Raw genomic sequence first — 25174 nt, forward strand, 5'->3', positions numbered from 1 at the left:
TGCCGGGTGTGTTGTGAGTTTCCCTCGATATCTGAGTCGACAGATGTTACTGGGACCAGTAATTTTAAGAAAGACCCCATCAAAACCCATGACAAATGCAAGAAATGCATTATTGCTCAGTCTGCAATATCTTTCCCAGAACAAACACCAATTGCAAAAAACATACTAAAAATAAACCAAGCACAAGAAGAAGTCCTGAAAAAGCTGTTTAGAACAGTGCACTGTGTTGCAAAGAGTGAACTACCATTGGCAAAATTTAGCAGTCTTTGCAAACTTCAAAAAGCAAATGTCCTCGATCTTGGTTCCACTCACCTCTTACCCTTGACTTCAGTGGAAATTTCAGATTGAGGATCTGACACAGACTGATTCATGTTCTACACAGTTCTTACAAGTTCACAGAAATTTCTGTTCAATTGAACGTCATGGTGATGTCCAGGTTGGGTCATGGTTGGACCTCCAAATTGTGGATCAAGTTCGGACATCGTACAGAATTAGGCACGGACCAACGGAACTGAATACAGGCGTGATCCGCACGTCTATCCAACGTCCAGTGCTTAGTGGGGGGGGGTTGTTCACTCTTTTATTAAGTTAATTTAACAATCCTTAGTAAAATCTCGACCATGTTTTCATTTCAATCCATTTGTGACATTAAATTGCTCTTATGAAAATCTTTTAACACTATAGTCTTACAGTCAGTTGTGTAATAGCTACTTTGAGCCACAGTGCCAAAAGTATTTATATAGCATATCTTTATCTTTATCTAGCACATCCTCCTGAGACCCAGCCTATTCATTTCTCTCCTCTGTAGTGGGCACACAAATAAAAATTTAAAAAGTTCAACTGAAAGATATTTTTTTCCTCAGTTCTCACAAGGTTTTGGTCCTGACCATTCAATAGAAATTCTTGGAAACATCTCTTTTTTTCCATCTACAGACTCAATGTGGTGCAGCTACCCAAACTTTGGGCCCAGTGAGGCGGATTATTTTGGGAATTGTGTTGTAACCATATTGGGTATAACCTTGGATACTGAAAGTAAATAAAAAAAAAAAATCAATTCACGGTAACTCAAAAAAAAAAAGACTAAAAACAGCGTGATTCCATCTGGCCTAGAAAGTCGTATAATCTTGTATAAAAAGCTCTTTGGAAAGCTAGGACAGACCAGGGTTTTAATAGTTTTGCAATTTTCATTAGTTTTTATTTTTATTTAGTTTTGACTTCAGATTTTCAATTTTATATTAGTTTTAATTAGTTTTTACCAATTGTTTGCTAGTTTAGTTTAGTTTTTATTTTTTTGAAAATCCTTAGTTTCAGTTTAGTTTTGATTAGTTTCAGTTATAGTTTTAGTTGTGTTTGCAATAATTAAGTATAACAAAATCCCAGTTTCATCATATCAGTCATGCTCTTCTGCTTATCCTTGGGTATGTTGCTCTTCCAGCTACCATACCCTGCACCCTGGACAGGTCGCCTGTCTGTCGCAGGGCTAACACGCAGAGACAGACAACTCACATTCCCACCTATGGGTTCTTTAAATAAATAAATAAATAAATTAGGGCAGATGAACAACCGTTGATACCAGGCAACTATAAAATGTATATCTTGGCCCCAATGAGACTATTAACTCTTGCAGCACCGGGTGTTAAGGCAATTGACTCACACAGTTATGTAGATATCCCAGTCCTGTTGTCTCGGGATGCATCACGCTGCCTTGCCTGGGGTTAGCTTCTGTTTCTGGGGATGAGGGTTGGGCGTGCCCCTTACCTTCTCCAGGTAAGCTAGGTTAGCCTTCTTGTGTGAGCTTTTCAAGTGCACTTTAAGGTTTGTGGGATTTTTTTCCCTTTAGAAATGTCCCTCATAATTTGTCTCTTTCCACTACAAGACACTTGCTTTATCCAAAACACAGTCATATTCAAAGTAATCCCAAATTGGAAGCTGGCGCTTTCTCCAGACTTTTCCTGACATGATTCTGCGCGTGGACGGAGCAGCAACACAGACGACTCAACTAACGTACTGCCACCTGCTGGCATAATGAGACACAGCAAGAAAAAAACCTGGAAACTAAACTTCATTTTCACCCTTGACTATTGTATGACACGCACACATCAACGAAAACTAAACACATTTTTGCTATAAATTCAGTTAATTTTAGTTAGTTTTGTGAACACTCATTACAGTTTTAGTTAGTTTTCCTTTTTTCGTTTTTATTTTTATTTCCGTTAACGAAAATGTTTTTTCACTTCTAGTTTTCGTTATTTCGTTAGTTTTAGTTAACGATAATAACCTTGGGACAGACACTTACTATTTGTTATTGGAAAACAACTATTTATTAAGGCTGCTTCTCTTGTGTTCTTTCCTTAATAATTATTTAATCCAATTCATCAGTGTGACAATTAGAGAACATTCCTACAAGACTGTTTCATTAATCAATGCTACGATTTTAAATATCAGTTTATCTCTAACATGCTGTGCTCCACAGGCTTTTAAGGGGTCTGCAATTAACCCACCTCTTATAAAGCCCTTACTTGATCTAGCTAAATTTACACTAAGATTCAGACAGTGTAAAGGAAAATGCATACGCTGCAGCATGCCTGTGCTCATGAATTTGATCAGTGGAGGAAATGGAGATGGATGAATGGGAAAAAACCAATTACTTAAACTACAGGTATGTCTTTTTCGGCCCTCTAAATCTTAGAAACATTTAGTTATCTTGACTAAATAAATATGCACTACTGATTTCTTTCTTCTGTGCTATATTGATAAAATTAGAAGCATCATTTCTCAGAGTAATGCTGAAAAACTAGTTGTTACTTCTATGTTGAACTATTGTAATTCCTTATTACCAGGCTGTTCCAAAAACTCCTTGAAAAAGCTTTCATTGACCCAGTTGCACTTTACTGTTAGACTATAGGCCTACTTGTGTTTCTTGGCATTGTTAAGAATAGAATGGAAAGAAAATCCATTCGTTATCAGGCCCCTCTCCTATGGACCACACTTCTAGAATAGAATAGAATAGAATAGCCTTTATTGTCATTGTACAGGGTACAACGAAATTGGAGTGCCACTCCCTTGGTGCAAAATACAATAATAAATATAAATGTAAAATATAAAAGGTACATTAAAACAAACAATAGTAAGTACAATATATACAGGATAGCACAATATATACAGGATAGCAGCATTAATATAGTGACAGTAAGAATAGCAGCATAATAATTGACGGTGACAGTATGGTGTAGCTAATGCCGGGCTCACACTGTGCGATTTTTGGCCCATTTTGAGCCGATTTTTGAGTCGTGCGACCGTTTTGTTGATCGGCCCGAGTTTGTCCTTCATCGTGCGTCGTGCATCGTGTAGTGTACGTGGGGTAACGAGAAGCGATTAACACCTCACGACCAGCTCCCGATCATCAATCGCTTGGTCGGGAGGATTTCAAACCTGTTTGAAATCCTCCCGACCGTCGTGAGGGCGTCACTGCAGCTTCTCACACTGCGCATGCGCAAACACAAATGTCAGCGAAAAAAACGGCGCAGCACGGCAGTGCAGCGTGTGATCTGGACACAAGCGATGGAGGCACAACTTGTAGAACTTTGGAAAGCTCACCCGAGCCTTTTCGATGTGGCCTCACAAAATTATCACGACCACAAGAACCGTTAAAATAGTTGGATCTACACTGCTGCTCAATCACAGCTGCCTGATCAATGTTTTTCATAAAGTTGATGGTGGTGATGTGCGTGTCTGTGTGAGTGAAAGACAGAGAGGCAGAGCGAGCGACAGAATTTCTGTTATAACCTTCATTTTATGAACGCACAGTTTGAGCACTCAGGTCGCATCAGAGCATCGGGCCGTATAGTGTGAGACCCTGCATCGTGACCTATGAACTTCTAACCCCTGCGAGTCAATCGTACAGTTTGAGCAGGAGCTGAATCGCGCGACTGAAAAAATCGCACAGTGTGAGCCCGGCATAAGCAGTTTCAATTGTTTTTGTGCTTATTTACTATGGTGATGGCTCTGGGAAAGATTCTAGTTTGGATTCAGGAGACAGACATCCTTTTCTATTTTTAAGATTAGGTTTAAAACTTTCCTTTTTATTAAACTGTTAGGGCTGAATCACATCACCCTAAATCATCCCTTTGTTCCGTTGTTGTAAGTTCAGGCTGCCAGGATACGTTAGATGATGCACTGAGCATTTCTTCTCTATTCCACTCTTTTCACTTGAGTTTGACTTTTGTGTTCTCTCTCCTATAGTTTGTGTGTGTGTGTGTCTTCCTTCCCACGGTTGCTTATAGGGCATTTCTGATCGTTTGAGTTCTTCCCTAATATCGTAGGGTCTTACTGTAAGGTTCAGCTTGTAACTTGCCTCTTGCGCTTTGGTAACTGGGATGGGCGCCAACTAAAACTGAAAGTGTCGATAACCTGCACTGTATTAGAACATTGCAAGAAGAGTGATAATAAAAAATATTAACTGATCATTCAAAGTGAAAGAAATAGAAACGCCCATAGGGAAACAGTGAGAGAGAGAGATCATACAGAACATGTTACAAGATGTGTAAAAATACAATCATTGAGGGTCCAGAATTTTCACATACTACAATGTAACATAATAGCACATAATAAGAGTAGCAATCATTTCATTATTAAACACTAGATATATAAAGTACCCTTCCTGGAATATATGCTCCTTTTTTGTTCACTAGATGTTGGTAAAGTCAGAGTCAGCAGCCAGCTGTAACGTCCACTAATCTGTACACAAAAAAAGATTATGTGCCTAAAAATAGATCAAGTTTTAATGAACAGGCATTCATCCATACACTTTTGTGGTGTGGGGAAAAGAAGACTTTGATGGTAACTTGAACCTGAACACAACTTCTAAATTCTGGGAATTCTTCTCAATAGTTCGTATACTGCCAGACAAACCCAGATGTTCCCCTTTTTAATTATTTGAGGGCATTTCAAAGTGGGTAAACAATGTACATCTGTTCTCTGAGGCTTTTTTCTCACTTTGAGTGAGAAAGTCTTTGATGAGATGCAACTTTTATCACAATAGCAAAGTCAGAGTCGTCTCCTTTTTGTTTACTTTGACATGAAAGACGTCTGTTTCACAGTATCAAAGGGAACAATAGAGACCTCATTTGTGGATTTGGTACAAGCCAGCTTTGGGCGCAAATAAACACTTCTACACATTTATTCACCGCCTGCTCAAATACTAATGACAGATTATGATCTGGTACTAACAGGTTTTTAAAATGTGATCAGATCAACACTCGTGATTAGATTAGATCTACACCAGTGGAACACGGAGTGCTGGAGCACCCCAGAACCCCTACTCCCCACAGCCTTGCTCCTATTATGTGTAATATAATGATATCAGTGGAACGTGTGGTGTACTGTTTGTCGCTGTCATTTTTGTTTGTTAGCCTGTTGTTTGTGGCTCTTGTCATTCAAGGAATCATGTTCATGCCGGTGTATGATCGACAAACACTCGCCACTGTAGACACGCTGGTTGGCTCATGAAGCTAAGATCTGTCAGCTGCATTTTTCTACTCTTTTCCAGACAAAGCATGAATTACCACATTGCTTCTTTGTGTCCTGGTGCTTCCTGGATCCCACTAGTACTTGCCCGGAACCTGTGGTTAGCCTAGATGAGGTGTTCCAACCCCACCGCCTCTGTTCCCCCAGGCCTGCCTGCACAGGGTTAATCTCAGGAACATTACCTAGAGGTCCTGCTGAAGTCCTGCTGCTCTAGGTCCTGCCAGGTTTGGTCTGGTAAATACCAAATCACTGGCAAACAAAACTTTTAACCTTAGGAATGTGTCAGTCACACAGAGAAAATACAGTTTAGGGGAGCTGAAAATATCCCCTAGTACAGCGGTCCCCAACATTTTTTGCTCCACGGACCGGTGTAATGTCAGACAATATTTTCACGGACCGGCCTTTAAGGTGTGGCTGATAAATACAAGAAAATAAAATGATACGACCGAGACAAAAACGGTGGTATTTTGTTAATATCATAATAAACGCGAACTCACTGTGTAATTGTGTAACTTTATTAGCAGTGTCCTCCTGAAATGCGCCAACAACATTGAGAGTAACATCCTCCTCTCTGCCCCTTAATGCTCTCTGGTCGCTATGGTAACTCATAAATATTTCTTTCAAAATAAGACACACAACTACAACACGGGAAAAGACCCAGGGGAACAGAGTTAACGATAAAAACCCTGAAAACCATAAATTTCACACCCGAGCCTCAGGCCCAGTACCGGTCCGTGGCCCGTAGGTTGGGGACCACTGGTCTAGTGCTGATGAGTCCAGTGCTCTGTCTGAATTCTTACTGCCCTCCTCAGTCAGAAGAGCTGGAATGGCAACTGTCTATGAAAAGGACTATAAATATAAGTGCAGTGCTTTTTGGGGTTGTGGGTTGTTTCAACTCGGAGCTGTGTGCTGTCATCTACCTACCCCCTTAAATATAATAAGGACTTTGTAACTGACTTTTCTCATTTCTTTTTCTCCTCTAATTTGGAGGTACACAGTCCCTGGTTTAATCTTGGACTCTGTGGCTCCACTAAAAGCTAATTGGCCTAAAGCTAAATCTGAGCCCTGGTTCAGTGATAGAACTCGAGTAGTAAGACAGAAATGTCACAACTGAGAGCAAGTGGAAGAAGTACAAAATTCAGGTGTCACTTCTAAGCTAGAACACATCTAATATTATTACATCCAGCTTTGATAACTCACATTCTGTCTGTTTTGAAACATCCCTGATACGTGTGATAAATTTTTGCACTTCTTTGTTTTCAAAAAAGGTTTGAACCAGTTTGGGCTTGCAACTCTTAGAAGATGTGGTTTGTCATGTTAAGCCCTCAGGTTCTCTCTTTGATATTGTTCCTCAGTTTTTTAAACAGGTTTCTGCTAGTATACTTCAAGCTGTTCTTGCCATCATTAATAGTAGTTTGTCTTCTGGTGTGGTCCCTGCAAACTTTAACCTCTTGAGCACCAAAGCCCAGTAGTGTAATCTTTAATTAAGAAACTTGGCCTGGGTTATCCAATTTTAGGCCTCTAAGCTGCCTTTTCTTTCAAAAGTATACATGTGTAGTATACATGGGGTAACGAGAAGCGATTAACACCTCACGACCAGCTCCCGATCATCAATCGCTTGGTCTGGAGGATTTCAAACCTGTTTGAAATCCTCCCGACCGTCGTGAGGGTGTCACCGCAGCCGCTCACACTGCGCACGCGCAAACACATAAATGTCGGTGAAAGAGACGGAGTAGCACAGCAGTGCAGCGTGTGATCTGGACACAACCGATGGAGGCACTTGTAGAACTTTGGAAAGCTCATCTGAGTCTTTTCGATGTGGCTCACAAAATTATCACGACCACAACAACTGTGAAAATAGTTGGATCTACACTGCTGCTCAATCACAGCTGCCTGATCAATGTTTTTCATTAGCAATTTAGCAAAGTTGATGGTGGTGGTGTGAGTCTGTGTGAGTGAGAGACAGAGAGAGAGAGCGATCAACAGAATTTCCGTTATAACCTTCATTTTATGGACGCACAGTGTGAGCACTCAGGTCGCATCAGAGCATCGGGCCGTATAGTGTGAGACCTGCATCGTGACCTACGAACTTCTAACCCCCGCGAGTCAATTGTGCAGTTTGAGCTGAAGCTGAATAATGCGACTGAAAAAATCGCACAGTGTATGCCCAGTTTTGGTGTGCTGCCACTGCTGGGGTGCAGTAGCTCCACCACCCCACTAGGGGGAGGAAGCAGGTTTGTGTACTCAAGTTTCTCTAGTAAATATAGGAAAAGTTAATGGAGTCTGGCTAAGTTGATACCAGCACATAAAATATTAGCTCTGAAGTTGGCTGTACTGGAGCATGAGAAATATATGCTTGTAAGTACGATTATATTCTGTGTTCATGTTAAGCATGTGATGTAAAATGGTTTGTTGACTCTCATATTTGAAGCCGGCATGTTAGCTGCACTGTCGATACTAATTGTGTTAGCGTGTCAATGGGAAATTCCATTATAAGTTAGCATTAAGCTAGCGGGATTTGGAGTTTACATATTTTCATTTATTTTTCTTGGCTATACCAGCTGTAATTCAAGTTGCTAAGTCTTATGTCTGTACTTTGTAATGTGAAAAATATATTATGTTCCAAATGTATGTTTTAATATGCTTTTCTTATGTTTGTAGTTTTACAGTGCCTTCATTAGGGAGACAAATAAACCCTGCAATGAGAACTGGAAGCCTTTGCCTCTCCTTTTGAAGAACTGTTTATCTATCTGCCAAACTGGGCATCAACGTACAGGGAGGGCAGAATATTAAGCTAAAATTTAAAACCCTTCACTGTACATAGTCAACACTGGTAAGGGTGCTTTATGATATTTTCCTGGCATCCGATTCTCATACTATGAGATTCTTTTTCTGGTTGGTCTGACCACCACTTTTGACACAAACTCCTATCTATGTATCTATGGCACTGATTTTGGAATGGCTTAGGTCATACTTAGCTGGTAGAACTATTTCTGTAAGTGTTTCTGGCTCTTATTCCTTCTCTGCTCCCCTGCCATGTGGGGCTACATAGGTCAAAATTTTAGGACTATGGCTTTTCTCACTTATTTTCTTCCACTGGGTTCAATTCTTAGAAAGCATAGGATCTCATTTCACTGCTATGCTGATAATAGTCAGATCTATGTGCCATGAAAGTGGAAGGATGGCTTCTCAATTAAATCACTTTTGCATGTCTTGTATACATACTTACATATGATATGAAAGCTTGGATAGCTCTAAACCAGGGGTGTCAAACTCAATTGCACAGGGGGCCAAAATTCAAGGCACACTTTAGGTCGCGGGCCAAACAAGATAAACATTTATTGAACACACTAAAACAATGTTTTTTAAACATAAATATGAATGAAAACAGACAGGAATATTATTCCAGAATAAATAAATTTAAAAAAATAAACTTTAACTTTAAATATTTTGCTATTCATAAAAATATATCCTGTCAAAATTATGCAAGTTAGAAATCTGAACATGCTGCCAAAACCCCCAGAAAAAATAAATGAAAACATACACAAGGTTTGAGCCGCATGTAGACGGAACTGGGGCATTGCTTCAGGAATGGAACTAATAAACTGTGCGGGCCATTCAGTGTCGTACTTTGCCTCGAGTGTACCATTACACTGCAGCTCCATCTGAATCTGCACAGGTGCAGTTTCCATGTAAATGGGTTGTGAAGCAGCTCGAAATTCTCTTTTTGTGCTTCAAAGTCACCAAAGCGCCGTGCGAGCTCAGTGCGCTCAGTTTATCAGCAAAGTCCGCTGACTTGGTGCAACATTACTTGGCAACAGGGAAAGTGAGGCACGTTGCACTGGTGCATTTGTAACAGCTTCACTTGAAATGCCTTCACTGCATCATACATGCCATGTCCATGAACTGACAGATTTCCTTGCTGAGCTCAAAAACTATTGAGAACTTTTCCCCAACTCAGCCAACGGACCTCTGTATGATAAGGAATGTCGGCAAACTCTGAATCTATTTCCCACATAAAAGACTGAAATTGACGGTGATTTAAACCTCAGATAAAATTTACGGTTTGCGTTACGGTGATCATTACATGCTCCATTTTTAGGTCTTTACCACACAGCGTTTCCTGGTGTATGATGCAGTGATCTCCTGTTAACTCACTGGTACAGTTCTCCTCCTGCATTTTTACTCGCATCCTGCCGACTAGTCCACTTTTTTTCACCACAATACCGGCGCTCCATCTGTTGTCTTAAATTAAATTCCTTAATTACAGTCACATTAGTTCCACAAATAAGACACACGGGTTTACCAGCAATGTCTGTAAACATATATTCAGCCTCCCACCGGTCCTGAAAGGCTCTGTTTTCAGAATCAGCTTTTCTCTTCCCCATTGTGAGAGGCTAGCTTCGCAATAACAGAAGTTTGACTTGATTGACACGGGAATGTTCCCAGGTAGCCTAGCTTTCTGCAAGGAGGCTGCAGCGCTGCATTATGGGAGCTGTTGTTTGTGTGTTATTAGCACCTGATATATCCGGGCCATCCATAACAATAATAATAAATCTATTTAAAATTATCTTGCGTGCTGGATATAAATGTACGCCGGGCCCGATGTGGCCCACGGGCCTCGAGTTTGACACGTGCTCTAAACCATTATACCCCCAAAAACCCATCTCCATTGAGACTGTGTCAGCTCCCAAACAGACAAAAAACAAACTAAAAACCAGCAATAAACAACTTAAACATAAAAAATCACAACGAAAGAACAATACAGTATCCACATCTGAACCAAAGAGTAAAACAGTGAAATGTGGATTATTAAATATTAGGTCTCTCTCCTCCAAGTCTCTGTTAGTACATGACTTAATAATTGATCAACAAATCGATTTACTCTGCCTTACAGAAACCTGGTTGCAGCAGGATGATTATGTTAGTTTAAATGAATCAACACCCCCGAGTCATTCTAACTACCAGAAACCTCGAAGCACAGGCCGAGGGGGCGGTGTGGCAGCAATTTTTCACACCAGCCTATTAATCAACCAAAGACCCAGACAGACTTTTAATTCATTTGAAAGCCTGATGCTTAGCCTCGTCCACCCCAGCTGTAAAACTCAGAAACCAGTCTTACTTGTTATCATCTATTGTCCACCTGGGCCTTAGACAGTAGTGATGGTTCGGTCGCGAATGAAACATCTCTTAGAACCGGCTCTTTGAAGTGAACAATGGGAGCCGGCTCCTTATTGGTAGCTGTGGGGTTTTTTTTCCTTCTCTCACCCTCTCTCTCTCTCTTTTTTTCGCTTCACGCTGCACGTGCCAGGGACAACGACAAGAGAGGAACCATTTCAATTTTATTGACAATACAAAGGCAGAGTGTAGAGTCTGCAAGGAAAGAATATCATACAGAGCCGGCTCCACAAACAACCTGCACAGGCACTTGAGAACTGTCCCATCAGTGCAATGGGAAGATAAAACACAGTCAGCTGACTGTGATATTAATGAAGGTGCCAGTGTGTCTAGTGCAACTGTTGCTGCTGCTGCTGCATCAACACCATCATGCAGTACAGTTCACCTTTCGCGGCCTCGCTGTTTCGTTGATTTTTTTTGTGCAATTTTGCATGCTTGTTTTTTGTTTTTTTTTACAGCGCGTTGTGTTCTTGTCAATGGAAAATTGTACTTAGTAGTCAGTATAATCTTTTAATGATATAAGTTTCCATATATGCTTAGAGATGTATAATCGATTGTGTAGTGATAGGATGTGTGATCTGTAGAAGGCTGCAAGGACTTTTATGTGCATTCCAGAGTGTTCTGGCTTTCACACCCACATCCTGGGAGCATGGGAGAGGTCGTACCTTGTCTTATTGTTTTATGATAGGATAAACGTATCTATGTCTGTTTTAGCCTAAGTGCCTTTTGTTTAGATGAACTGCTGGACTTCCAGACCAGCAGGTTTAGGGAAGTCATTTATGGGGTCACACTCTGACCACATACACACACACACACACACACACACACACACACACACACCCAATGATGTATAAATAAATACCAGGGCAGTGGCACGGGGCTGTGACTGCCCTTGCTTGCAAGTAACTAACTGCAGTGTGTGTTTCTCCTCTCTGATTCAAAGCTGAAGAAGTGTCTCAGAATACATCTCTTGACATTTGTTTTGGTCCTTCGAGCCGGATCAGAAACATCAGAACTGTTATCTGTGACTCTGCTCTAGGATCTGGCGTACTGAGTCCTGACGCCGTGGGAAGCCAGCACCGAAATCTGTGCACAGCCCTCTTAGATGAGGCCGAAAAGACCCGGACCGTGAATTCGGATTCGGGCCGGTGTTCTTAGTCTGGTCCACGGCGGTGGGATTCAGTCTGACGATCCAAACCACCAGTGAGATGTCTGAGGGTGAGAAACACTATTTTGGTATATAAAACGGCCGCAAAGGTTTAAAGAAACGTGATAAATTAGGTTTAAGTTTGCCAAAAAGAACTAAGTTTAGACTGGTTTTAGAGGTAGCCAAAATTACTTCGTGACAAATTAAAATACGTTTAGGCAAATTAAAACACAAATTAAAATACGTTGAAACAAAGAAATTGAAATAGGTTTAAGTTCGCCAAAAGGAACTGTGTTTAGACTGGTTTTAGAGGTAGCCGAATACTTCGTGACAAATTAGCGCGCAAATGTCTATGTGTGTGTGTCTGGAAGTAAGTTGATTTTACAGCAAAATACGCTGCTGAACTACTTCCATTTTTGTTTTCTTTGCTTGAGGCTCACGTACTGGTGACAAAAGAGAACGGTTGAGTTTCATCTCATAAAACTGATACCGCTTCACCGTTAGGGTGAAGTCGAAGGCCGTATCAGTAAACCACTCTGAAGTCAAGCGTACCAGCGACGGCCCAGCAAAATCTTTGAAAATGGGGAATAAACAAGTAAAATTAACACCCGGGGTCCGTTCTTCGTACCTCGCTTACTACATCCAAGATCAAATGACACATCCAAGATCAAATCATCGCGCTAACTTTGAGCTCGCTAATCCGGTTCTCCGAACACACCTGTTGTTGACGATTAGTATAGCTGGATGAAGTAATGTGAGATCACTGGGTGGCTTAAAAGGGGCTACGCATCGATAGTAGAAACATTGATCGACAACCCTTTGATTGGTCGGCGAAGATGTCGAAGGAGCGCGCTCAGTATTTTTCGGCAGCAGAGCAAGAACTCTTGATTGAGGGATTTCAGGAGTTTCAGAGTTTAATTAAAATGCAAGGGAACACTGCAAAGGCTGCAAAAGCAAGGAGAGAGGGCTGGCAGAAAGTTGCTGACAAATTGAACTCGTAAATAATTTATTATATCATATTCCATTATATCCTCTTTCACATTAGAGCCACAACAGGACCCACTAGAACATGGGAACAAGTAAAAGTGAAATATAAGAATATTCTACAGAATGGTAATATTTATCACTTATATTGCTTTTAGTCTATGACAAGAGACCCTGAAATAATCTGTTTGTTTGTTTATAACAGCAACCAAGAAAAGGGCAGAGCAAATAAAGACAGGTGGTGGTCCTGCACCCCCTCGTCACACCCCGGCAGAGGAGCTGGCCCCTAGGATTGAATGCCACCAGACCCATTGTTGAGGGCATCCCTGGGGGCAGCTCTTCCTTAGACCAGCAGCCGGGGTGCAGTAGCAGCAGCACCTTCATAACTGGTAAATGAGCTCATAATTCTATTTGTACAATGTAAAATATTTGGTTGTTGCCTTAATTAAAATGCTTTAAGATAAGAAACAAAAGTATGTCTTTGTGCCCCCCTTTTCCCTGTTCATGCCCTATCGGCCCCCCTGGCTAAACTTTGCTAGATCCGCCCCTGCACAGTTACCAGCCGTCAGCTACGTAGAAAAGGATCCTGGTGTAGAAAGTAATATTAAATAAATTCTAACAACAGCTTATCAAGCTTAAATGTGCTGCTGTTGTTCAGCCGCTGGTTTCCTCTTTCTGGTGCAAAGTGGGCCAAAAACAAAGAAGAGAGACGGACTCGCGACAGAAAAGCTGATCAGCTGATCATTGATCAGTTTCACGATTGAAGTAGCAGCAGGAGAGGGAGGGAGAGAGAGAGAGGCAGTCGCTCCATATATCGGTTGTTAAGCTTAACGTGGGAACGCTTTACAAACATTCAGAGATGAACTTACACACTTGCTTTACTTCTCTCTGGGATAACTTCCTCGGAGATGAAATGCTGGTTTGGTAGCGAGGCTACAAATACACACAGCCGCTCTATCACGTCATGCATACTGCTCCGACGTGCTACGGTTATGAGCCGAGTTACGCCGTGTCGCAAGTTTTGTGAGGTGCTTTTTTGATATTTAATGGATCAGATTACATTTTTTATTTCTCGCCGATATCCGATCCAGTAATTTAGGTCAGTATCGGACCGATACCGATACGTAATATCGGATCGGTCCATCTCTAGCTGTTATATAAAAGATAATAGCATTAATAATGAAATAATATTAATATTAGGGGCACCTTAGTCAGTTATGATGTGAGGTGGATAATTGTTAGAAGTAATCTGCATCAAGCTTAAGGTTTGCTCAAATTCAGTACAATGACATATGAGATGAAGAAGATAAAGAAAATATCTAAACTAATTAAGTGCATAGAGGCACTTGACCTGCTTGAAAACCTGTCATCCTAGATGAGACATTGCTGAAATATAGAGCACATCTTTACTAACAACTAATAAGCTAAACCCTGTATACAACAGCTAAAGCTACAAAATTGAGAAGCTGAAATATGTGGTCACTGTAAGCTGATGAGCAAGTTACACATTTTGTACAGCAGGGGCTACATAGGAACACATCAGAGGGAAGGAAACAGCTATTAAAGCTCAAGCACACAGCTGTCTGTGGGCTCAGCTTTTCTTTTTTTTCTCTTTCCCTCACACTTCTGATTTGTCTTTGGCAGCAGCCTTTTTTGCATTCTGACTTATGTGTCTAAAGCGTTCATGCCGTCAGCAACTTCTTTTTGTTTTGTTGGTTTGAAAAATAAATAAATTTGTGACCATACTTGTAGATCACAGTGACACATAATGATTAGGCATATGATTTACAAATATAGATGAAGTTTATTCTAAAGTTCAAAGAGAACAGAGAGGAAAAGCATCTTCAGTTGTGTCTTAGCTATTGTTCTCTGTGTAGTGAGCTGAGGGTTTTTTGTTTTTATTTTTTTTGTTTTTATTTTTTTTTTGTCTTTTTTGGCGTGTTGCTTGAGTGAGGAGTACTGTGACTTCTGAAGTGGCCCTCAACATGCGATCTTGATGATGATAAGTTCAGAGCCAGCTGAGAGCTGGGTTGTCTGCTTTGCTTTAGGTGATAAGGCAGAAAAGTTAAAACTTAGTTTTGTCTTGAAAAAAAAAAAAAAAGGAGATTTTGTGTTTCTCAGCCAAGAACAACTACAATTTCATTTTCTGTTTTGAGAAAGGAGAATTTAAAATAATAATAATAATAATAAAACAGAGTGATGTTTTGTTTAAGTGGTGAAGAAGGCTAATACTGCAAAATACCGTCTAGTGCATGATCTGCGAGCAATAAATGAAATCATCGTACTTATCTTTAAATTAACTCTAATTACGGAGACCTGAAGTCACATATTTAGGGCACACCCTCTCAGGTGAAGGCAGAAAGCTACTAAACAAAAGGAAAGAAGCTATACAAAATGCACCACAGCCACAAACTAAGCACACACATTCTTTCTAACTCCCAGTGAGCCTGAGTTATGACCTTGGCTCCTTGTTTTTCTGCTTCCAACAAAGGTGGAGGTGAAGAATGTGCTCTGTAGTCTCTACTATCAGAGAACAGCTTACACTAGAGCACACACTATACATGCGCCTCTATATCTCTCATTAGTATTAAAGCAGGAAAAACTTAACAGAGTTTTGTTATCAAATGCTGAATTTATCCACTGCTGACATTTAACTCTCCAGCTTGCAGGACAATAGGAGAAACATTTTTGAAAACAGAGAAGAAAAATAAAAATACAGAGAGAATCTGGTATGACCAAGCAATAATCAGACAATAAATTTAGTTGGTAATACAATAAATTGTGAGACGCTTTCAGTTTGATTGATGCAACACAAGTAATTTACTGTATAAAGGAAATTCTCTTTTGTGATAATATTTTGAACGTGCATTTCTGTCGACCTATCAACTTAGCGCATTATAAGCTGATATTATTTCATTGATACTAGATTTGGAAAAATGAATGGATTATGAAATAAATGAATAAAATGTAACAGAGGGTTGAAATTAGTTTCTTATTTCTAGTGTGTGGGGAAAGGTTTTATCATGGCACACATCTGTTTACATGGGAGAGAGCTCCTCATGTGAGACGACATTTAGCAATTTGCAAATGTGCAGCACATCAGAAGGATGACTCTGAAGTTACAAAGGGAAATAATTTTGCTGATAAAGCTGCAAAAGCAGCAGCCGTAGCAACCACAGTCTTATTAACAACTCATGAAAATCACACCATCCCACTGTCTGTACTGCAGGATGAAACACGTAGCAGTACTAGACACTGATGATATAATGAAAATAGCAGGAAAACCCATTCTTCCCAAATCATTACGCAAAACAGCCGCTCTAGTGAGCCATGGTTTAAGCCATGTCTCAACGGGAGGGATGATCTCTATAATAAATCAACAATTTTATACCGTAAATTTTGAAACTTCAGCAAAAGAATATGTGAGAATATGTATGACCTGCCAAAAACACAATACCCAAGGTAACTTAAGACCAAAAAGAAGACATTTTCCTACACCATCTCACCCATCTCATACAATTCACATGGACTTCATTGAATTCAATGAGTGTCAGGGCTCAAAATATGCTCTAGTAATTATAGATGTTTTTTCAAAATGGCCAGAATGTGTAGGCCTAGTCAAAATGTGGATGAGAATAACACAAGGAAGTAACAAACTGTCCCCATTTGAAATCATACATGGGCGACCCTTTCCATTGCCAGTTACTAGTGAGCCACTAGATAAATCAATCAATAAATCAAAACCACTCTGGCAGATTGGATGACTCAATTGTTGACAAACAGAGAAGTTGTTTTAAACAATAAACTGCCGCAAGACTCTTTTTCACCTATTTCTTGCAGGTTGAAGCCAGGTGATTGGATCCTTGTCCGAGTACTCCAAAGGAAAAATTGGAGCTCGCCACGGTGGGAGGGTCCATACCAAGTGCTTTTGACCACTCCAACAGCCTGCAAAATAGCGGAGAGACCCTCCTGGATACATCAGAGCCACTGCAAAAAGGTTGAGATCGGATTCCACTTCCTCCACAGAAGTCAACTAGTAAAGGAAAGTTTCACCCTCGCTTAGTTGCTTCAGTGGTGAGGGGGAAGTGGTGATTGGGCGCCCGTAGGGAATTGCTCGCACTTCAACCTCCAGCCATTGACCAGCTCTAAGGTAACCAAGCAGTAGGGTGTGACGGACCTGTGCCAGCCATGTGAAGGTGGACCCTCCTGGTTACCTTGACTACGACGCCCACCCTTACAGGACCCCAGCTGATGCCGGAAACAGCTGAGCCACGAGGCAGACAGAAAAGATGGACGCACGACAACTCCCACGTAAGAGACATGACACAAGATCACATCCATCTGTGGATGATGGTACCGTTATATCCACGACAGGACCAAGGCAGAATCGGCAAATACAGACTGTTATGTCTGTTCTCATATGCCCAGCACATCGACACACCCCACACTATATGGTGAATATATGAACAAGACTCAAGCAAAGTGTGCAGCTAGCTTCGCTGGCATTGGATTCCAACACAGCCAAATCACCATCAACGACATAATCTCACATGCTGTTGGACTTAGCAATGGAACATGTGATCAACTCTTCTGGATCGATTTCAATGTGACAAACTGGAATACATCCATCCACTTCCCAGTGTTTTTGGACCAACTCCCAGGGAAGAACCACTCCATGTGTTATCAACAACAGAAATCCAATCCAATCCAATTTTGTTTATAACGCACTTTAAAATACCCAGCACAGGAACAAAGTGCTGTACAGAACATAAGTTAAAACAATAGAGTAACAGAAAACAGCAAAAATAAATAAATAAAACACATAATACATAAAATTAAAACAGCCCTATATTAAAACAAAAACAAGATAAAACAGCATCGAATCACCTAAAAACAACTAAAATAAAAATAAAAACCAACATCTCACGTGGTGTCAAAGGCCAGGGTAAAGAGATGGGTTTTCAAGAGTGACTTAATAAAAACAGGTAAAGAACTGGCCTGTCTAATCTCTAAAGGAAGCTCATTCCACAGTTTTGGAGCTGCTACAGCAAAAGCACGATCTCCTCTAAGTTTACGCCCAGTCCTGGGTACATGCAGGAGCAGCTGATCAGCTGACCTGAGAGAGCGGGTGGGTGTATAAGGCTGTAGCAGCTCAGAGAGATAAGATGGGGCTAGGCCATGGAGAGCTTTAAAAGCAAATAAAAGAATTTTAAATTGAATCCTAAAAGAAATGGGCAGCCAGTGAAGTGAAGCTAAAATAGGGGAAATGTGCTCAAACTTTCGAGTGCCAGTTAAAAGACGAGCTGCGGCATTTTGCACCCTCTGTAGTTGGGTAATATATGATGCGCTGACCCCAATATAAAGTGCATTACAGTAATCCAGCCGAGTGCTAACAAAGGCGTGGATCACTGTCTCAAAGTGCTGCCGTGAAAGAATTGGCTTTATTTTTGCCAGCTGCCTGAGGTGAAAGAAGCTAGATTTTACCACTGCCTTAATTTGATTATTAAACTTCAGATCACAGTCCACTTTGACCCCCAGGTTTGTGACAGTTGGCTTAACATACTGGGCCAGGGAATCTACATACACATTAGGGGTCTCAGTGGGTCTACCAAAAACCATCACCTCTGTCTTTTTATCATTGAATTTTAAAAAGTTAACAGACATCCAAGCCTTAATGTCATCGAGACACTGAAGTAATGGCTGTGTAAGGTATCTGCCTTTTTTCTTTAAAGGGACATAGATCTGACAGTCAGCAGCATAAAAGTGGAAAGCAATGCCGTGCTTTCTCAGTACAGAACCAAGAGGAAGCAGATATAAACAGAAGAGGAGGGGGCCTAGAACTGAGCCCTGTGGGACACCACACAAGAGGGGAGCGGAGGACGGCACATAGTCACCGAGACTGACACAGAAAGTTCGCCCCGCCAACTAAGACCTGAACCACTCCAGTGCTGTGCCCCTAATGCCCACCCAGTGCTCCAAACGAGAGAATAAAATGGCATAATCCGCAGTATCAAATGCAGCTGTCAAATCTAAAAGCACAAGAACAACACAGTCCCCAGCATCAGTCGCTAAAAATATGCCATTAAAAACTTTTAAAAGGGCTGATTCAGTGCTGTGAAAGGGTTTAAAACCAGATTGGAAAATCTCTAACACATTTTGCTTTTCCAGGAAGGCCATTATTTGGCTGTAAACTACCTTTTCAAGAATTTTGGAGAGAAAAGGTAGTTTGGAGATAGGCCTGTAATTTGCAAGAACCGTAGGATCAAGAGCAGGTTTTTTAATCAGGGGTTTGACTACTGCATGTTTAAAATCTTTAGGGTAATAAACCCCTTGGAAATACCACAAACTGTGTCCAAACTGCAGGCCACGGAGAGGGCGCCCCTGTGAATATGAGTGGACCTTCTAACGGCACGTACTGGGTGCAAGGAATGGCCTGGTTATGTGGACAACGGGCATATTTCATACTGCCCCCAGGCTGGACAGGAACGTGTGCTCCTATATTCCTGTCAGACCACACTTTCAGGATGACCGCAGTAAACACCGCTTCTACAGCGCGCCGGAAAGGAAGATCAACGTTCCCTAAACTTCAACCACATGATCCGATATGGGGAAGCGACGTACCCGAGGAATTCAAATTATGGACTACTGGACAGAAAGTACTCCATTCATTGTTCCCTTGGGTGGGAACCGGAAAAAACAAGCTGAGGATTGAAACTCTGGACTACCGTTTTGGTCTCTTCTTGAACGCTTCTTGACGGAGAACATGCATCTTCTTTTTGTTTTGCATATTTTAATTTATATTTTATTGTGTTGTGGTTTGCAGTGTTTTGTGTTGTTTCACTTTAAATTTGTTTAAAAGGAAAAAGCTGAAAATTTAAATAGTTAAAAGTTGAATTGTAAATAGTTGGTTTTTGTATTTTACAATTTATTTTTTACATTTTATGTGGAATGAATAAATAAAAGAATATTTATATAATAAAAATATATAAATAAAAACAAGTTGTTTTACATTAGTAATTCATTTTGTGCATAATTTTATATTGTTGTTGAGAAAATTGTGATAATTCAACTTCCATAAAACTTCATAGTATAATCTTCACGTCCTTCATCTGAAGCATCCTTTCTGTGTACTCACTACCTAATTGATAGCCAAAGTATTCACTCACTGTCTCTGTACTGTTTCGCTAGCTTAGCTTAGCTCGTAGCCGACTCGTTAGCACCATGGCTACTTCACCTGTCCCTCCTGCACTTTCCCGCTCATTGTGTCAGATGTTTAGCTACTCCTCGGCCTCCTTTAGCAGTATTGATACCTGTAACAAATGTAGCATATTTGCAGCTCTGGAGGCCAGGGTTACTGAATTGGAGACTCGGCTTCGCACCCTTCATTCACCCGTAGCTAGCCAGGCCCCTGTAGCTGGTGCAGCCAAGTGCTGTAACTAAGTTTAAGAATATAATCCACCCACTGTTATCATCTTCAATGCCCTGTACCAACACAGAGCAGAGCAGCTATCTGAACGCTACCCCAGCAGAGGTCGATTATCTTGTTAATAATTTTACCTCCTCACTACGTACGACTCTGGATACTGTAGCTCCTGTGAAAACTAAGGCCTCAAATCCAAAGTCCCTGACTCCGTGGTATAATTCTCAAACACGTAACCTAAAGCAGATAACTCGTAAGCTGGAGAGGAAATGGCGTGTCACAAATTAAGAGGATCATCATTTAGCCTGGAGAAATAGTTTGCTGCTTTATAAGAAAGCCCTCCGCAAAGCCAGAACATCTTACTATTCGTCACTGATTGAAGAAAATAAGAACAACCCCAGGTTTCTCTTCAGCACTGTAGTCAGGCTGACAAACAGTCAGAGCTCTACTGAGCCAACAATCCCTTTAACGTTAACTAGTAATGACTTCATGAACTTCTTCACAAATAAAATTCTTATCATTAGAGAAAAAATGACCAATAATCATCCCACAGATGTAATATTATCTACAGCTACTTTTAGTACCATTGATGTTAAGTTAGACTCTTTTTCTCCAATTGATCTTTCTGAGTTAACTTCAATAATTACTTCCTCCAAACCATCAACGTGTCTTTTAGACCCCATTCCTACAAAACTGCTCAAAGAAGTCCTGCCATTAATTAATTCTTCGATCTTAAATATGATCAACCTATCTCTAATAATCAGCTATGTACCACAGGCCTTCAAGGTGGCTGTAGTTAAACCTTTACTCAAAAAGCATCTCTAGACCCAGCTGTCTTAGCTAATTATAGGCCAATCTCCAGCCTTCCTTTCATATCAAAAATCCTTGAAAGAGTAGTTGTCAAACAGCTAACAGATCATCTGCAGAGGAATGGCTTATTTGAAGAGTTTCAGTCAGGTTTCAGATTCCAGCAGCCTAGCCTAAACGGGTCACTAGTCCAGCTCAGCTGAGATCAAAGTGGGCTGTATGTGGCCCCTGATGTAAAATGAGTTTGACAACCCTACCCTAAATGTTTTACATTTTAATGGAAACAAAACTGAAGTGATGTTGTAGAGCTAGTAGCTCACATGCTCACTCCCTTGTTGACTTGAGCAGCTTGGCACTGCATGTTAAGCCTGTAGTTATAAATTTGGGCTTGATAATGGACAGTGATTTTAAACTGGACAGTCAAATTGGTGCAGTAGTTAAGTCTTGTTTCTTTTGTTTAAGGTAAAAGATGAAACCTATCCTCTTTAGCATATAGAGACAGTAAAACATGCCTTTATTACGTCTTGGCTAGTTTAGTGTAATGGACTTTATGTTGGAGTTAGCCAGTCTTTCCTCTCACAGTTGATTCAAAATGAAGCGCCTCTTCTTCTAACTGGAACCTGCACATTACACGTTCTAACTTCCCTCCACTGGCTGCCTGTCAACTTTAGTTTTTCCTTCCCTCTGTCACCAAGTGCTGGCTGACTGGGAGTCGTCTGATTGTTAGGGTTTACTGTAGGGTGTACAACATAATCACAACAACATAAAGCATGTTGAAGAAAATGTTGTGATTTGGTGCTATTGAGGTTTTGTATGTGATGTCATGCACACATCGCTCAAGAGCGGTCCACCATATTGGATATAATGATGGATAACAATCACGTCCAATAAATCATACGTTGTTAAATTACCATTGTTGAACCAAACAGTGGAGCAGAATATAGACAACGTGAGGGGAAGAATGCAGTCATCAAGATAGAAAGAGAATCATTCTTTTTATCACCTTCCCGCTGAATAGGAGAAAGACGAAAAAAAGGTTTACCTGAAATAGTAGTATCAGTTACGCGTCTTGTGAATTTTTAAAATGACCAATATCTGTTTCTAATGCCGGCTAAACAACAACAAAGCATTATAAGCTAATGTCATGCTAGCTAACATTAGACTTAGCATCCTAAAACTCTTAATATGTTTTTCCTGCATATAAACAGTTTAATTACGCTCTCACATCACATGAGAATTTACTTGCTGCATGCTTGTCTGCCCAAATTAGTTTCACCTCAAAAAGACTTTCAGTAACAGCAGTGAACCGGAGCTAACAGCATCTAACAGAGACAAAACCTACTGATGGGAAATTATGGATATCCTCAACAGCTCACCTCGGTATCACTGTCTACCACAAATGAGCTACATTAACTTGTTGACAATGTCAGAGATAATAAGCAGAGACAAGGAAATTTAAAAATGTAATAAAAATCAGGTAAATATCTGAGCAGTGAGCAGCGACTCTAATTCCAGGCAAAATCAAGTGACTTTAGTTTGTGACCCCTCCTGACAGAAAATACTGATAAGCATTCAAACTTTTGTAGGCCTTCAGATCTCGTCCAGTATCATCTGAGGGGTCGATATAAATCATGTGAAGTCAGGGATAGTGACAGGATTTCACTTCACAACATCAGTAAGCACACTGAAACTTCCATCTTCAGCCCCCCCTGCCTAAAATCTTGACATAAAGAGCAAAATGCTTACCATGAAAGTGTTGCACTTCCTCTGAGAGAGTATATACCAGGGGTGTCCAACTCCAGGCCTCAAGGGCCGGTGTGCTGCAGGTTTTAGATCTCACCCTGGGTCAACACACCTGAATCAAACGATTAGTTCATTACCAGGCCTCTGGAGAACTTCAAGACAGGCCATTTAAGGGGAGGTCATTTGAATCAGCTGTGTTGGATCAAGGACACGTGTAAAACCTGCAGGACACCGGCCCTCAAGGCCTGGAGTTCCCCACCCCTGGTATATACTCTTGTTTGTTTACTCATAGTTGCCATGGTTACCCTTTAACTACCACACCAAGTAAAAAGCAATGGAAAAAGCCTAATGTGCTCGACCATTTTGTTGAGCAGGATCTTCAAGGGTTAACTCGTCTACTTAATGTTTAGCAGGTTTTTACTCACTTAACGTCCCAGGATTGTCCAAAATGTGTTCTCATCTAAATCTGGTTAAGGTGCTAAATAAGGTGGGACATAATAATATGTCCCAAGTGAAACCTCACAAGGAAAGAAAAAGCTGAATTTTCTGTGTACAGCAGCAGTATTTAAATGTCAGATGTAAATATATTTCAGCTCCATGAAGCACAACAGTGATTCTTTTTGTTTTCAATGTGATCAAAATTCTAAGCACCCTAAGAGGTGGTTTAATGGGATCGTAGTGGATATTCAGGAACATGCACCGCTTGGATTTGATGCATTTTTATGAGATTGCAATTTGAACACTGGGGACATTAGGTAAAATCACTTTGGAGTGACTTCTATGTCCAAGAATCTGTGACATTTGCCCATCTTCAAAAGCTTGAAATGGGTTTGATTGAGGTAGACCAATGCAAAACTCCAGAACAAAAGAACTTGAACTGAAATCAAACATTTAAACAGTCTGTGTTAAAAACTAAAAAAGATTACAGCAATTCAAGGAAAAAAAAAAAGGGAGTCTGTGTGTTAGAGACAGATATTCTGCTACAGCGAGCCCTTCTCAACTGTGGAAAAGCGTGATTGGTTACACATCCATTGAACCAGGGTGCTACCCCAGTCATTCACTGGCGTATGTTCATTAAATTCTGTAGAGCTAATTAGAAATGATTTGACATCCATGGGGAGACATTTGCACAACTTGCAGACTGCACAAACAATTCACAGGCACAAGTAGTCGTGCACACTCTAAGCATTTTACATGGGGGAAGATGCTATCGTAGCATGCAAGATATTATAACGCAAGTGAATAAACTTTTCATTAGCAGTGCGTATAATGAAACCAGTTTTGACTATTGCGCCTCCTTACATAATATAGGTGGGCCTGACAGCTGATGTCATTGTTCTTTTATATTATTGGCTCTTTGCTCTCTGAAACAGATCTCGTCCCATCCCTTATTTGGACAATCCCCCTATACCCCCATCAGAGTTCATGTTAACAATAAAAATCATTTACGAAGTCAGAGTTGAAACAGAACAAAACTTGTAATATTGCAGAATGCACTGGAGGCACTTTGAGCACACTTAGCAAAAGAAAGTTCTAATTAATCAAATTACTGCAAACCAACTGACAAGTGATGAATGTGGAACGCTCAGGGCTCCTGTGGGTTAGTGGCCTAAGGGCCAGCAGCCCACTGTACCTGGTTGCTGGTGAAGCACTAATTATAGAAACTCACTCACTCTCCCAAAAAATCCTTTTTTAAATTATTTAGTTATTTCTTCAAATCGACACAGATTTAAAGATGATGAGTGAACAGGGAGAACATGTTTGACGAGTTCTGTTGCAGGAAAAAAGAAAAAAATGTTGCTCTGATCAGGATCAATCCTGAACATTATTTCTCATAACAGCAGAAACATAATTTTTAGGACTTAATTAACAATGAAAAGATCAGAGGCCCTATTTACAAACATTCATCTCAGAAAAAAACTAAGATGAGAAAATCAAAGCCAAAATTACCACATCGCTAATCCATCATCATCATCATCATCGTCATCATCTTAATTTTCTTCTTCTTTGTCTTAGGTTGCTCCCTTCAGGTTGCCGCAGTGGATCACCTGCCTTCATCTCCCTCTGTCCCAGCATCTTCCTCTGTCACACAAACCTTCTGCATGTCCCCCTCCACCAGTGTTGGGACTAACGCGTTATTAAGTAACGCGTTACAGTAACTACGTTATTATTGTGGTAATGAGCACGGTAACTAGTTATTATGCCAAAACCAGGAACGCGTTACTCGTTACTGGGATTTAGATAGGCTCGTTACTCGTTACTTCGTGTGGTGGATATCGCGGAGCTTCCACAGATTCAATAACATTAGCAAGTGGTGGAAGCCAGCAGGTGGATGAAGGAAAAGGGAGGCAAGAGGAGAGACCCGAAGC

At 40.7% G+C, this 25174-nt stretch overlaps 1 protein-coding gene across 1 annotated transcript in view; it reads right to left on the minus strand.

Moving 5' to 3' along the window:
• Positions 1–25174, minus strand: part of nlgn4xa (neuroligin 4 X-linked a) — a 159046-nt gene that overhangs the window by 59066 nt on the left and 74806 nt on the right. The window lies entirely within an intron of this gene.

This window comes from Oreochromis niloticus, linkage group LG23 (genome assembly GCF_001858045.2).
Source record: "Oreochromis niloticus isolate F11D_XX linkage group LG23, O_niloticus_UMD_NMBU, whole genome shotgun sequence".
NCBI lineage: Eukaryota > Metazoa > Chordata > Actinopteri > Cichliformes > Cichlidae > Oreochromis > Oreochromis niloticus.